The sequence below is a fragment of the Podarcis pityusensis genome (assembly GCF_964106645.2).
Source record: "Podarcis pityusensis genome assembly, chromosome: Z".
NCBI classification, from domain to species: domain Eukaryota; kingdom Metazoa; phylum Chordata; class Lepidosauria; order Squamata; family Lacertidae; genus Podarcis; species Podarcis pityusensis.
The window spans coordinates 36,091,698-36,107,343 of record NC_138044.1 but is presented as its reverse complement, the minus strand read 5'-3'; positions in this window follow the sequence as shown (position 1 = coordinate 36,107,343).

Here is a 15,646-nt window from a genome sequence, read left to right as displayed (position 1 = left end):
TTTCTACTTTAAGCTGCTGGTTCTTGGTATATGACTGTCCCTGTTTTGTTTCAGTTTTCCTTTTAGAGGATATTTTCCTTCCAGTATATGAATAAATTGACCATAAAGAGCGAACTGCTTTGGTCAAGCTACTAAAACTTTGGAAGTCAGTTCATCAGGTGCAGAGTTATTGCTTGAATTGCTGACATTTCAACCAATCCCTGTAGCTGTGCAATTAGCAGATGATACCATATACTCATATATCATGATTATATTCTGTTTAATTCTGGACTGAGGTAATAAGAGAAGAGGATCACATCCAATGGTGATCCTACTTAGAGTAGCCCCATTACAAGTAATAGACATTACTTAGCTCTATGAATATCAACGGTCTGAGTATAAATTAATTGGAAACAATCCCGAGCGTAGGAAGGGTAAAGCCACCATTATAAACTTTATCTGGTATAATTCCATAACATTGCAACCTTGAAAAATATGTATATTAAAGCGGGATACCCAGTTTCTACAGATTTATATTCCCAGCCTAATAAAGTTTTACAGCAGTACCTGTTGCCTACTATCAGCTTAGATCAGAGAATGGCCTTTTACTTTCTCCACTTTTGAATATTTCTTCTATATGCATTGAAGGCATCAAGGTCAATGAGTTTCTCTCTGTGAGGGGTGTGTGGCTTGCTGAATATTTTATATGGCAAGGCTGAAAGGTGACAGAATAATGCAGGGTACTTATGATTATAGATGCACAGAAATAAATAGTCAGTAGCAAAATAATGGATTCTCAATAATGTATTGGACCTGGCAGCTTTTAGGATGTCAGACATAAAACCTGCCTATATAAATGAGCTATCGAAGACGCTACTGCTGTCGAACAAGGTGGCCATTCTAACTAGTCAGAAATGTAGCAAGACTCCTAACACCAGCCTCTCCTCCCCCCCCCCCGCTCTCCACCAACTCCACAGAAGCAAAATGGCTTTTGATATTGAATCTTTCAAAGCTGAGCTCGTTACTGATAGCAGGCCATTCCCCTGCAGTAATAGAAGATTATAATGTCTCAGATAATGTCAGGGAGGGTGAAATGCACAGCATTAACCAACAGAGAAGCTAGCAGCAGGAGAGAGATGCAGTTCCAAGTCTCATTCCCAACTCAGTTATTTCACAAACAGCTGCCACGTGTTGGGGACATCAAATACAATTAGGATTATTTATTGATCCCAGAGGACCTACCTTTGCCCCTCAACTACTTGATCAATCACAGAATCAAAAACATGAATGCCACACTAGACATTTTAAGATATTCACACACACAAACACACACACACACACACACACACACATGTTAACAGCATCAGATGCTTCACATTGCGTTTATGTTCAACTGTTGACTTAAGTCTGCTGTTCCATTGTTGCTAAATGTCTAATGCATACAGTCTGCAATTCTCTGCCAGCTTACGTTTAGCAAAGTTTGTTTTAAAAATAATAATTCAGAATAAGATAAGGTTTTTGTTTGCCCCAGACCCTCATATTTTCCAGGGCCATGTACAGCTGTCTTTCTCCAAGAGAAAATGTTTTTTTGTATATCATGTTATATTCAGTAACATTCTTATGCATTCTTTTGAATATTATAGCCCACTATATCATTTTTTGTTCATTGCTTGACTGGAGAACTGCATTACAAATTTTTTTAAAATGTGAATTTTGAAGGAAGGCTGTGTTTTGGTTTGCATATTGCTTTGGAAAGTATTAGCTTGGTATGTTTTACTGAATGAAATTTCTTCACCACCCCGAGCCAAAACATATTCTATATATATATTCCATGGCTCTTTTTCTTTTGCATTTAGATTTGCAATTGGGGTGGCAGGGGGAGCAGATTTGTCTGCCCATGTCAATAACTTTAATTGGGAACTTTAAATGGAATTTAAAACTGATCAGAGGAACAGGTAAAGCCTGAAGATTAGATTCCACGTGGGAAATTATTCCACTTATCATCAGTTTGCCCTGTTCAAAATGGAGAGTTTGTCAGGTCTGTAAACACTCTTCAATGAACAGAAAATTCAGTCTAAGGGCCAAGCTCGGCAATCAATCACGCCAAAACAAGATCCTGCACTTTCATACTGAGCAAACAGGAGGCAATTAGAACACCACCATTTGTGAGAGGGAAGGCAGAAAGAGAAAGATTAGCAAGAATTCTCTCTCCCTTGCCTTGATGTGTATCTGCCAATCTCTGTTTAGATTCTGTGTAATGATTAGCTTCTTTTATCTGGGGATGCAAGATAAATGTGTAAGATTGTCATTATTAAATGCTTCTGAAAGTAATTCTGAACCTTACAATTGCTCTACAGATTTATTAGAGCGCTGGTTAGCATTGCTAATTTGCAACTGGCTATTTTTTTTAATGACAAACTGATAAAGTGATATGTTAAGCTTGAGTGGGAAATTCAGCTGGTGTAATACGTTCACTTCTGCAGGATGCATTTGCATAAACATTTGGTAGGAGAAAATGAGTCCTCGGGCAGTTCAAAGCCCATTCTATTTGATGGGTTTTGAACAGGGGATCTGCAACTTGAGTGATTTCTGTTACAATACTTTCATCTGAAGTTTCACAGAGGATGAGGAACTTGGAAGACTTCATGTTTGCAGATAGTCAGAGGGGGCGTAATCTAAGAGATGGCAAAGATTAGGAATCACACAATGCATAGTTGTACAGACTAGCTGTGACAGGATTGCAGCATTTCATTTACTTGGTCAACTGCCTATGTACTAGAATGCTGAAAAAATGTAAATGTTGATCACTATTTTTTTTATTAAATTCTGTACTATATTTTTTAAAAAGATATGTCTTGTTGGTAAGCTGTGCAGGAAAGTTTTTCTGAATGATAGCCATATAAATAAAAAATAATAACCATCAAATTTCAAATGTAGTCTATGGTGGGTATCTACCAGTGCATGTTTTCTTTAAAAAATGTTTAGGGGTACTCTCATTTTGACTCAAGAAAATCACCATTTTATAGTTCAAATCAGGAAGAATAAATGCAGTAAATGGAAAAAAGTACAAAGATTCACAAAATGTTTAGGGGTATGCGTACCCTTGCGTACTCCCCAGAAAAAAAGCACTGGTATCTACTATAAAGACAGGTTTAAGGAACTTGAATTTATTTAAAAAGCCCTGAACAACTTAAGTCCAGGATACCTCAGGGATCACCTGAACCGTTATGTCCCTGCTTGATCACTGGGATCAACTACAAGTTGTTCACCAGGTTGGTAAGAGTCGTCATGAAGAACAAGAAGAACAAAAACAAGAAGAACAAGAAGAAATTGGGCCTTTAGAGTCATCAGCCTAGTATTGTCAAATATTCTCTCAACACAGGTTCAGCAGGCACCTTCTGTTTCAACTGTTACATGCCTTGTGGAAACTTTTCTATTCTGTCAGTCTTAAGCATGTGATTAAGAACACATCTTTCCATAATCGTTACCTGATTTCTGATCTTACCTTTTAATATATGGTTTTTATTGTATGGGTTATATATAACTTGTAAACTGCTCTCAAATTTTTCTTTGTAAGAAATAGCAGTATATAAAATTTATTTATTTATACCTCACTTTTTTGCCTGACAGGGATTCAAGACAGCTTATAGATAAAAATAATATTAACATCTGATATACAAAAAAAGGTCACATCTAAAAATGTAGGTGAGGGGAACCAATCATTAAAAAACCCAATTAAACATTAATAGAATTAAAGCTATATACATGTGTTAAATCCATACAAATATTTTAATAAATAAATATACCCCAGGGAGTACTAGAACTACTGAATAATAGAGCTAGGATGGGCATGAAGTTCAATGTTCTGCTAGCAGCAGCAATCTTATATTAACCTATATACTCCTTCACACAGTATCTAGTTAAACTGTGGAAACTGCTACCTAAAGATGGGATGATTGGAGACAGCTTAGATGACTTTAAAAGGGGACTAAACACATGGAATATAAGACTATCAATGGCTGTTAGTAATGATGGTTATATGCTGCCTACAGAACCAAAGGTACCTACAGAACACCAGTAACTGGGCAACAGCAGTAGAGGGCTAATGCCCTCATGTCCTAGTTGTGAGTTTCACACAGACATCTGGTTGTCCACCATAGAAAACAAGATGGTGGACTAGATAGACCTTTGGTTTGATTCAGTGGGGCTCTTCTTCTGTTCTTATAAGTGGTAGACTACCATTTTCAAAATTAAACATAATTAAGGAGTAGTAGATCAACCACCTTCTCCTTTCTTGTGAAGCATATCTATCTAAACTTTTGCAACCTGTTCTTAAAGATTTCCAGTAATGAAATTATACGTTCCTCTCATCTGCCTGTCAGTACTTGCAATGTAGTGTCCAGTGATGCACATCAGAACCATTGGGTGCCTTTTCTGACACAGCTTTGGTGCCTATAACATCTGCACAGCAGGCAGGCATTTCACAATCTCAAAGATAGAGGTAAATTGAATTTTCACTTTTAGAATTTTTAACTGCTAACTTTGATGTCTGGTGTACAAGAGTTCTATTAGTTGTTGTTGTGGCTGTTGCTGCTGTTGCTGTGGTTGTTGTTGTTCAAAACTGGCAAACCTGCACACCATGGAGTGGTTCAAATCCTCACCAGTGTTTCTTGTACCTAACAGAGGAATGGGGGGTGGGGAACTGTTTAGCTAAATGGCAGAGCACATGCTTTTCATTGTAAAAATCCAGAGTTCAATCCCTGGTGTTTTCTGGTACAACTGGAAAGACTGCTGTCTGAAACCCTGGAAAGCCACTGCCAATGTAGAGAATACTCAGCTATATGGGCTAATTATCTGGCTCATTGTAAGGTAGTTTCCCAGCAGTGCAGTTTTACGTTTTTTCCTGAAGTAAGTCCCAATTAAGACTCTCAAAATAGACTAGTAACACTTTTGGATGGGCTGCAGAAATGTAGAACAATGGTAAATCAAGATTTAAAAAATTAAAACCTTCTTGTACTTAAGATGGATTTGCGGCCCTATCATTCCAAAGAAGCATTGTAACAGGTACTATTGAAAGGCAATGGAAAGCAGATAGGAGAGTCTATATTTATGAATAAAGAATATGAGACAAAGATGATCACAGTTTGCCTGTAAATCAGATTACTCTGCAAAGACATCTTAATTTTCTGGCCTTATTGATCCAGACAATGAAATTGTAAAGACTTCTCTCACACTCTCCTCCAATTGATTTTTTATTCATTTGATGTGACCTATCACTCTAGTACAGCTTTATCAATCTATACAATCCTTTTTGTGAGGGTTTTTTAACAAGAAAAATAAAATAAAGCTTAATGAACATACTCCAGAAAAATCAATGGATGCATGTTTCCTCATCAGAACGTTTAGAGTTTCTCATTAAGAAACGCTACAGACTGAACTTCACTATTGCAGATATTCAATAAATTTGCAGTGGTGCCATTAAAACTCTTACTGTTGCTCAAAAACCTTTATTTAGCATTGGCAGCTATTCACTTTTCTATTGCAGCACCTAGGTAGAGCTAGGGAACCTATGGCATTATTCAAGGTCAAACATTAAGGAATTCATTAATTACATTTATAGCCTGCACAAATATGGAATTGTGCTTTGAAAATCAAGACCGTATTATTCCCAAATAGGAGTATTACTCCTGGGAACAACCATGCTGCATGATCTGATCTCTAACAATGGATAAGAAGACCCAAACTATGATTTGGGCAACTAAGGCAAGGGAAGAATTTGTGTGAAATAGTAGCAGGATTTGGCGTGGTGGACAGTTATTCAAAACCCTGTTCAAACTAACAGTCGAGAGCAAGGGAAGGAGAGGCCCACTTCCTTCTCCGCCCTGTCCCTGCTCCAGCTGCATGACCCTGAATTGATTTGGGACCAGGATCCAGGCTGGGGCAGCCCCATATTATCCCAGTTCATGTTGGGGCTGCTCCAAAACACTGGATTGGGCCATGAATTGGATTCTGGAGGAGCATGCACAGCCCTAACACCAAGCTTGGTATCCCATCAGCCATCTGATCTCAACAAAGTCACTTCAGTCACCCGTGCTACCTAAACAATCCAGAATCACCAGTATCAACTTGCCACCTCATTTCCCTATTCCATCAAACATCCTGTTAACCTCTGCACTCCTTAATCCTACATTTAATAACATCCTTCATTTCGCATGAGCCTGAAGACAAATCTAGATCCTTATACATATATCTAACTACAGTGGTACCTCGGGTTAAGTACTTAATTCGTTCCAGAGGTCTGTTCTTAACCTGAAACTGTTCGTAACCTGAAGCACCACTTTAGCTAATGGGGCCTCCCACTGCCACCACGCCGCCGGAGCACGATTTCTGTTCTCATCCTGAAGCAAAGTTCTTAACCCAAGGAACTATTTCTGGGTTAGGGGAGTCTGTAACCTGAAGCGTATATAACCTAAAGCATATGTAACCCGAGGTACCACTGTACTTCCTTAAGTGCCACATTAACACCTCCACAATCCCTAGATGGAGTGGAATCAATGGCTACTATTCAAAGTGGTTATACAGTGGTGCCCTGCAAGACGAATGAGGTGCTTCGCAAGACGAATTTCCCTATGGGCTTGCTTCGCAAGACGAAAATGTCTTGCAAGTTTGTTTCCTTTTTCGTAAAACCATTAATACCCAGGGTGCATTGCTTGAAGAGGTGCAGTTGCGACTTGACTTCGAGGAGCAACTCATAGCACGTGGTGTGGTAGCCTTTTTTGAGGTTTTTGAAGACTTTGGTGATTTTTGAAGCTTTTCCAAAACTTCTTTTGCAGCCATTTGGTAAGTTAAACTTTAAAAACTTTTTTGGGGGGTTTTGGATTTTGGGTTGGGGTGTTTGGAATTCAAGGACTTGGTGTTGGGGAGGGGTTTGCAAGAATCTGGAAGCTTGTGTGTTTTTTTTCTGCATTTTTATGATTTTCTGTGACCATTGGGCCACTCTGCTGTTGTTGTTTTTTTTAAAAATCTGGGTTTGAATTTCTGTGTGGTGGACAGGTTCTTCAGCAAGAAGCAAAGAGTGGAAGAGGAACCTTCTTCGAGTTGTCCCCCAGAGTCTTAGAAAATGTACTGTACACTTTGTTGATTTTTAAATGTTTTTCTGTCATGTTTAGGAACTTAATTTATTGTTCCTTCAATTTTTGAAATGCTCTTTACAGTATGTGTGACTTTAAAGAGCACTTAATAAACTCTTGTTGTACCAAATCTGGCTTTGTTTGGACTTTTTTTGACCATAGGAACGCATTAATTGAATTTCAATGCATTCCTATGGGATTTCGTGCTTCGCAAGATGAAAAATTCGCTAGACGAAAAAACTCGCGGAACGAATTAATTTCGTCTTGCGAGGCACCACTGTATAAGTGGTTATATATACTAGTTTCTGGGGATCACAACAGTCGAAGGAGGCTGTATTGCATTCAAATCCAGCTTGTTGACTTCCCCTAGAAAGCTGGCTGGCCACTGTGGTCACAGTGTTGAATTAGATGGGCCTTTTGTCTGATCCAGAAGGTACATTCTCCTGTCCTTTAGGAAGGCAACGAAAAACAGCCTCTTCATGTAAAGACAGTTATTTTCACCTGCCAGTATCATGCCTAGTAGAAATCAAACATTATAGATATCACCCATTCCAAAGTCACAATGGGAAAAGCAACACTGGTGAGTGAGGCAAGAATCTGACTAGAGATGCTTGATAATGGGAAACCTTGGTTTGAATTTTAAAGAGCAAGTAAAGTGAAGTGGGTATTCCTTCCCTTCACCCCTACCCCCCACTCACAGGATGGGGGAGAAATTTGATTTTGTTCATATGTTGATGAGAAGCCACCTTATTTGCACTTTTCAGATCAATAAATGAACAGAAACACAATTATTGTTTGAAATTTGCACTTATCCAAATTTTGTGATGCATTTGCCTAACCAACGCGTATAAAATGCATGTATTAGAGGAAAGCGTGCATGAAAATGCCTGCATACAAAATCTATTATATTAGGGGAAACTCCTTATATACTTATATACAAAAATGGCTAAATAAGTCAAAACTTCAAACAGGTATATATTAGGATAAATCCGCATGTTTAAATGCTGATGAATTTTCATGAGGAACTTTTTTTAAAATAAAAAGAAAAGGGAAAGTTGAGAATTAATGCAGAAATGTGAAAAACTGAATTTCAAATTGGAAAAATGAGAAACTGAAACTGAGAATGGCAGATTCATCCATCCATAACCCTTGCCAAAAGCAGGCTATCATGAATTTTCCTTCACCTCTCCTCTACCTGTTAGAATGAGATTATTACTCCCCCTACTGCCTTCTCTCTCTCTTTCTCTGTCTCCATCCCTTCTCCCTTTTGTATCATTAGTATTAAACTGGAAGTCATTATTTTAAGCTATGAACCATCTTGAGTGCACTGGGAGAAAGGCAATTTATTATTTATTCTTGTATATGCTGCCATCTATGTGTATGCCACTTTGCAAAGTACAGGAGGACAGTTACCTGCCTTCAGGGTTTTGCAATCTATAATTCAACACAGGGAAGATAACAGGGTAAAAAAAGGGGGGATGGAGCCCGATAGATATAAATGCAGCAAATAAAATGAACGGTGGTTCCTATTGAACTCCTGATACTTTGTCCACAGCTTCATTTGTGTCATAAGGACAAATTTAATGTCTTGGCCAACTACAAACTTCAAAGTAAAAGACTTGTCCTGAAATGCCCATTAGGTGACTCTCCAGTTAAAAAGCTAATACCATCCTGCCACATACTATAATCTTATTATTCCAGCATCTCCATTTTGTTGAAACATCAGCATTCACACTCATTTAAAATTCACAGGCCTTGTCAAAGGGTTTGCTTCCAGCCATCTTTGGTGTTGCAAAAATGTCCATGTTGCATCTAATGCAGTTTGAATTATCCCAATGGCCAGTGGTGAATCTTTGGGGCGTATCAAAATTGTTTGGCCATAAGTAGTGACTGCTTGACTTGGCTAATTAGCAAGAGCAGCCACCGCTGCATCTCATGGATACAAAGAAATCTTCTCGACTTGTCAGGAGCTTAAGAATAAATCAGTTGGAAATGACTAATTAACACAGTTTAAGAACAGCTAACGGACATTACGAAAGACAACTACAAGGAACTATTTTTGAGTTGTAGAAAGTAGTATGAAGGATACAACTTTGTCCTAGCTAAATGTTTAGAAGTTCCCCTTCTTCTCCCTCTTTGTACCATAGAGCAGGGATGGGTGGGGACATTTTGGCCCTGAAGGAACTTATCCATAGACACTTGGGAGCTGTACAGTCAAACCCACAAACATCTTCCTACAGATGAGAACTGTCTTTCTGTGATCAGTTCCTGAGCTAATTTTTTACATGATCCAATCACATGAATGGGACTAATTATGAAGGCCCTTCCTACAGAATTAGCACATCCCTTTCTAGCGAGGTGTTATTACTTTTTTAGGATCCACACATGCACCCTCCAAATGGAAAGCTCTGACAGGAAACAAAAAGAAGTTTCCTATATAGTGAAGGTAATCTCTTCCTCTCCTTATAATAGACATTTCAGCATCCCATACACATTCCCTATACAGCTAAGACAACTGTATGCAGCAAACCTGGCTTCATGAGGCATACAGGGAGGCAGGGTTTAAAAAGTTTCCAATGAACAAAAGCTTGTTGTTACTACACTGCTATTATCAGTCTGGAGACAGCACTATTGGCTACATCAGAAATGCTGGGGGGGCCTTTAAGCCCCTCCCCTCCCCACAGCACTTCCAATGCTGAAAGTTGCATGTAGCATGCAGTTTGCAGGTTGCCAGCCTCTTTCCTGGAGTGATTTGTACAGCTGGCAATGCTAATATATATGCTTTCATTCGTGGCAGAGAAGGCAAACCTAAATTGGAGAAGAGAAAGCTGGTTTCACCTCAAGAAAGGAAAAGTAAGTATTCAGGCCTGGCCTATATATGCAGCAGAAAGAAATAAAGTAGTAGAGTGGACCATGTGGAGATAGAATCCCGTTTTTAAATGCTTCTCTGCTTGAAAAATCTCCCTGTACAGTGGTACCTCGGGTTAAGTACTTAATTCATTCTGGAGGTCCGTTCTTAACCTGAAACTGTTCTTAACCTGAAGCACCACTTTAGCTAATGGGGCCTCCTGCTGCCGCCATGCTGCCGGAACTCGATTTCTGTACTTATCCTGAAGCAAAGTTCTTAACCTGAAGCACTATTTCTGGGTTAGCAGAGTGTGTAACCTGAAGTGTATGTAACCTGAAGCGTATGTAACCCGAGGTACCACTGTATGTTGAAAACTAAACACAATTTCTAACAAATTGTGCTAGAAATATTCTCACACACCCAGCCGCCACCCATGTTCACTTGCAATGACATTTTTAAAGAAAAAAGAAAAAAGAGAAGCATACAAAAATGGTGTTGCTCCTCCCAGCAATATACAGCCCATTGCCATCACTTCAGGATTCCTACTGCACATGTACACCAGAAGTCAGTGTCCTCCATTGGTAGAAGAGTGGTGCCTATCCATAATGGTTCCTATATTTTAGCAATTGCAAAATGATTGAGAACACTTCCCAATGACCAGACTATTGAGCATTCATCCTGATCTGTTTACACAAAGTTTGCATGGAGAAGAGACAACACTGCCCCCCCTCTTTTTTAGCATTCATTTTGAATTACTTGCAGGTAAGATAGGTGACAATGCATCAAGTAACATCATCCCACACTTTGCAGCACATTTTCTGATTATGTTCCTTATCATGAAAAGTCCATTTAGGGGGAAATGGAGGTGGGGGTAGAAAATAAGTATTGAATCCCTGTGTTCAGTTGGGCAGCATCCATATTGGTCCACCCTGAACTGGGCGGATTTGCAGAGTGCTGAATTGTTATCCCATAATAATCTTGTGGTAGGCACAGAACTTGCCTCTCCCAGCCCACATTGCAATACATCACAGAACAGAAAGGATTGTGAAAGCTGGCTTATGCTAATTGTTGTGTAGATCATGAGCAGTCAATGTGGAGCCCTTCAGATATTGTTGGACTACAATTCCTACCCTCCTTGTCCTGGGGAAGAATTTCAGGAGATGGAGGGAGGCAAAGACATCAAAGCCTGCTCCAGTATCACTTTGTCCTGCAGGGCAATCTATTGTCAGCTGTCCTGATGACTGCATATTGATGCCTTTTCAATGCATCAAGATTTCTATATTGCATTAAAAAAAATACTTCAATGATAACTGCATGCTGCCTTGAAAGGATTTGCAACCTGAGAAGTAGGATGTAAGCAACTATAATAAATAAATCATATCCCTAAGATTGAGTCCCCTTGTACACACTGTTAGGAGGCAATCCTTACATGTGAGAAAATGCCACTCACAGGAAAAAGTGGGCCTCACATCATAGCAAACATACATCAAGATTGAACTATTAGGCTGAAATTCTTTAGCCATTTACATGTGAGTAAGCATCATTAAACCACCGATACTTCCAAGTATTCATACATATGACTGTATTCTTATAATGTTGATTAGGGCTTTATTATTTTGTACACAACTTTAGGTGGTCACCTAATGTAAAATTGCAGGGCAGGAAGACACCAGAAATGCATGGCAAACTTATGAAGAGTCAGTAACCAACTCTGAATCCTGATTACCATGGGCTTTACCATTTAGCTGCAAACACGCTTTAAAACCTCTCAAGAGAATATATGGCTATGATTTAGCAAAGTGGCATCTGGATGCCCTACATAAATATAGAGGAAAGAACATTTTCCTGGCAGTTACAAGCCTGACTAGTAAAGTAAGCAGTTTCTCTATTGCAGCTTCAGGTGGCTCATTACAGCTCTATTGACAACTCAAATATTTTTTAGCTAAATCTCAAGATTGTTTTATGAAAAAACAACAGAAAACTTTCAGTACTCTGCAGAGATAGGAAGGAGCATAAGGTGAAATGGAGGTTTGTTTCACAGCCAGATTCCAACAACATAGACACTTCACTAAGTCCTTGTCATAACCCTTCTAACGTCACTTACAGTGTATGAGGTCTGATATGGTTCTTCTTGAGGGCCTCTTGAGGAAACCGAGAAATGAGTTAATTAACAATATGGGGCTAACTGGAAAATACAAACAAGTGTGTCACCTGTAGATGTGTGAAATATTCCCTTACCAAGAAATGGCCAATGGTTACAGTAGTAGTTGGTAGGGCACTTAGCTGATATCCCATAACCAGCATTGTTGTAGCCAGGAAGGAAGAGGCAGAGGGGCAAGACGGGGGCAAGGTCAGCATGATGAAAATGCACTGGTGGAGCCAAATCAGCACTTCCCTTCAAAAAAGTAAATAAATCCTTCACTCCTACTGCTGTGTTTGCACCACATCAACTACAACACCACTAGCTTCCTCCTCTTTTTCCTGGTAGATCATAACGATGCTACTGATGAGTGATCAGGTAAGCAGGCATATTCAGCCACCTGCTACAGATTATTTATTAATTTACATATTTATAAACTGTTATTTGAAGGCTCTAAATCAGGGGTTGTCAACCTGGTCCCTACTGCCCACTAGTGGGTGTTTCAGGATTCTAGGTGGGCAGTAAGGGGTTCTATGGCACAAGCTGAATCCTCCTTCCATCGAGCACTGGTGGGCGGTAAGGAAATTTTGCCATCAAGAAAGATGCATTAGTGGGTGGTAGGTATAAAAAGGTTGACTACCCCTGCCCTAAACAGTGTCGAATTAGTGAAGAGAGAATTGACTTGGATAAATAAATGGAAAGAGTTCACAGAAGGTAAGTTCCCTGTCTCCTTCACTCCCCTGAAACTGCCTGTACCTTTCTTCCAACAAAAAAAGTGCCCCTTTATGGATTTTCCCAAAGGCAGGGTGGAATGGGGAGTGCTGTTGGTGGAAGGGGGAATTCCTACAAATGGGGTGGAAGCATCTTTTGTAAATATTACAGACAGAGCCTCCAGGTTCAGCTCTGCTATGAGACAGAGTCTGGTGTCTGCCTTAGGTAGCAGATGCTGGGGAGCAACAACAGAACCCCCCCCAGCTGTTCCTTTCAAGCCCCTCATCTATTTTGCTCTGTTGTCACATGGGTATGGTAAACTGACCTCCTGTTTTAAGCAAAGTAGGTTACAGAATCACATTACAAATGCTGAACCAAGATTCAGTCATTGTTCAGAATGCCTGGTTTTTTGAATGAGAAAGGGATGCCATCTTGTTTTCTGTCCCAAGGGGCAAAATCCCGTGGCATGGCCCTGAGTGCCTCTGCCACAAACCATACTGTTCAAAGTCCTCATGCTCCAGAAACACTTTTGGGGGTGGCTGGGGGGGAAATGGCAAGGAAGAGGGAAATATAAGGAGTTTCCTAAAACAAACTTCCTTCTGTTCATTTGTCTTAGGAGCCAGATTTAAGTACTGATAAGAAAGAAACTATCATAACATAATTAAAATAAAGAGCAGCAGCCCAAACAACCACATGCTTGCCAAAAAAGAAACATTACGCATCATCTTCTGAATCCCAACAAAGATGGAGATTTGTATACCTCCCCAGGGAGTAAGTTTCAAAATTTACAGGCCTCTGCTGTAATTGCCCTTATTCCATCTGCTTGAGGCTTCCAGGCTTCCTGTTCCATTCTCTTTGCACATTAAATTAAAATTCATTTTAAAATATGCATTTATATACAAAATTCAAAACACACATTATCCAAAAGCATGCCTTTCTGAAAATTTGAACTACAATGTGAAAGTGTGGAATCTGGTGGATAACTAAGTTCCAAATCTACACATAGTTCTTAGAGGTGCAGATCAGGTCTATTCAGATTGGAATTTGCAAAGATTGAGTTCCTCAAATGTCCCTTTGTTGCAAGTGTGGGGAACTTTTGGCCCTCCGTATGTTGCTGAGCTACAACTACCATAACCCCTGGCCACTGGCCATGCCAGCTGGGGCTCATAGAAGTTATAGTCCAGCTGTTTCTAGGGGCCAAAGGTTCCCTACACCACAATGATGCTACTGGGATTCTGTCAACCTGCCTTGAAAAAACAGAAAAGGTCCTAGCTGTTTTGAACTCTCAAAACTGACACCAAAAAAAATTAATAACCTTATATGTGTTTAAATTATCTTCAGTTATATAACTTTCAGTATGTTTATATAACTTATACGTTCTAAATGATATCAAACTAAGCCATACTTGGTGTAGATGCAACAAAAATGATGAGAGGAAGTCAAGAGACGCTAATGGGTCCAATCTGAGTATGACTTAGCCTTGGAGATCATCTTTTGTTCTTCCCTTTATTTGCAAAATATTTTCTGGAAGAAAGCCTTCTCTACAGTTAGTACCCTCCTCTCCCTTTTTTTGAAAAAAAAAGAAACTTTGAGAAAATCTTATAAGTTCCTGCTCAGCTGTTGTGCGGGAAAGAGAAATGTCTAAAGCAGCAATGAAAGCATTTTAATATCAGTAGATCAATAGCTCTGGGATATACCACACAAATCAATATAGTTAATAATATAACCACTTTGCTTTGCATAATTTCTGTACTGAGTACTTACATAATACATTGTTCCTTTGTGACACCCAGAAGCCACATCAGGATTTATGATGCTCCATTAAGCAATGCCCCCCCCCCCCCCGTGCGCGCTCCACATTTTCCTTTCTGCATTACCTGTCTCTGCTGCTGCTTTCTGGTATCAACGTCCTGGTCATCCATGAAGGTTATTTATTGTTTCATAACATATACTGCTTCGGTTTTTCCAAAGGTGTTGAAGTTTTTCTCCTGCTCTGGAGAGTAGGACTCAAACCAATGGTTTCAAGATACGAGTAAGGAGATTCTGACTAAGCATCAGAAGAACTATCTGACAGTAAGAGCTGTTCAACAATGTAACGGACTCACTCTGGAGGTTCATTGGGAGTTTTTAAGCAGAGGTTGGATAACCATCTGTCATGAGTGCTTTATTGGGATTCCTGCATGGCAGGGGATTGGGCTTCGATGACCCTTGTTCTCCCTTCAAACTCTCTGATTCTGGGATTCTAAATTGCCTTATAACGTTGCAATCTGCATGGCCTCTTGGGTTTAGAGTAGGGAGGGAGCAGCACCTCACTGCTGCTGCAAGATCTCAGAACATTTTCTTTGTTTTTATGGGTCTGACTTCAACAACATTTTTCCTCCCTCTCCTCCTACATGCACCCTGTTCCCCCCACGAATTGCTCTGATGGTTCCAACAACCCCCTGGGGCATATCTGTTGGAGTGGTGGTGGCCACAGCAAGAAGGAAATTTTGCATGAGGAGAACTTGTGTAATTATTTCCCTGGATTAAGGCCATGACAAATGATCAGTGGAGTGACTATTCTTTTTTGTTCATTTGTTTTGTTTGTTTTCTGAGGAGCAATGCAGAAAGACATATATTCATTTGTAGGAGGTGATGGGGGAGGGAAACAGTAACTAAATATCAGGTTAGGATAAAGTTTGGAAATAAAACATGGCATTGAAAGATTTTTGCACATTTGAATCTGTGTTCACTGTCAAGTGTTGCAGGGTTTTGCACCCTCTTCTGCTTTCTTTGGTTGTTAGCACCAAGGAGGAAGGGTTGTGATGTAGACAATAGAGCAGATTTGTTTTCTGTTGC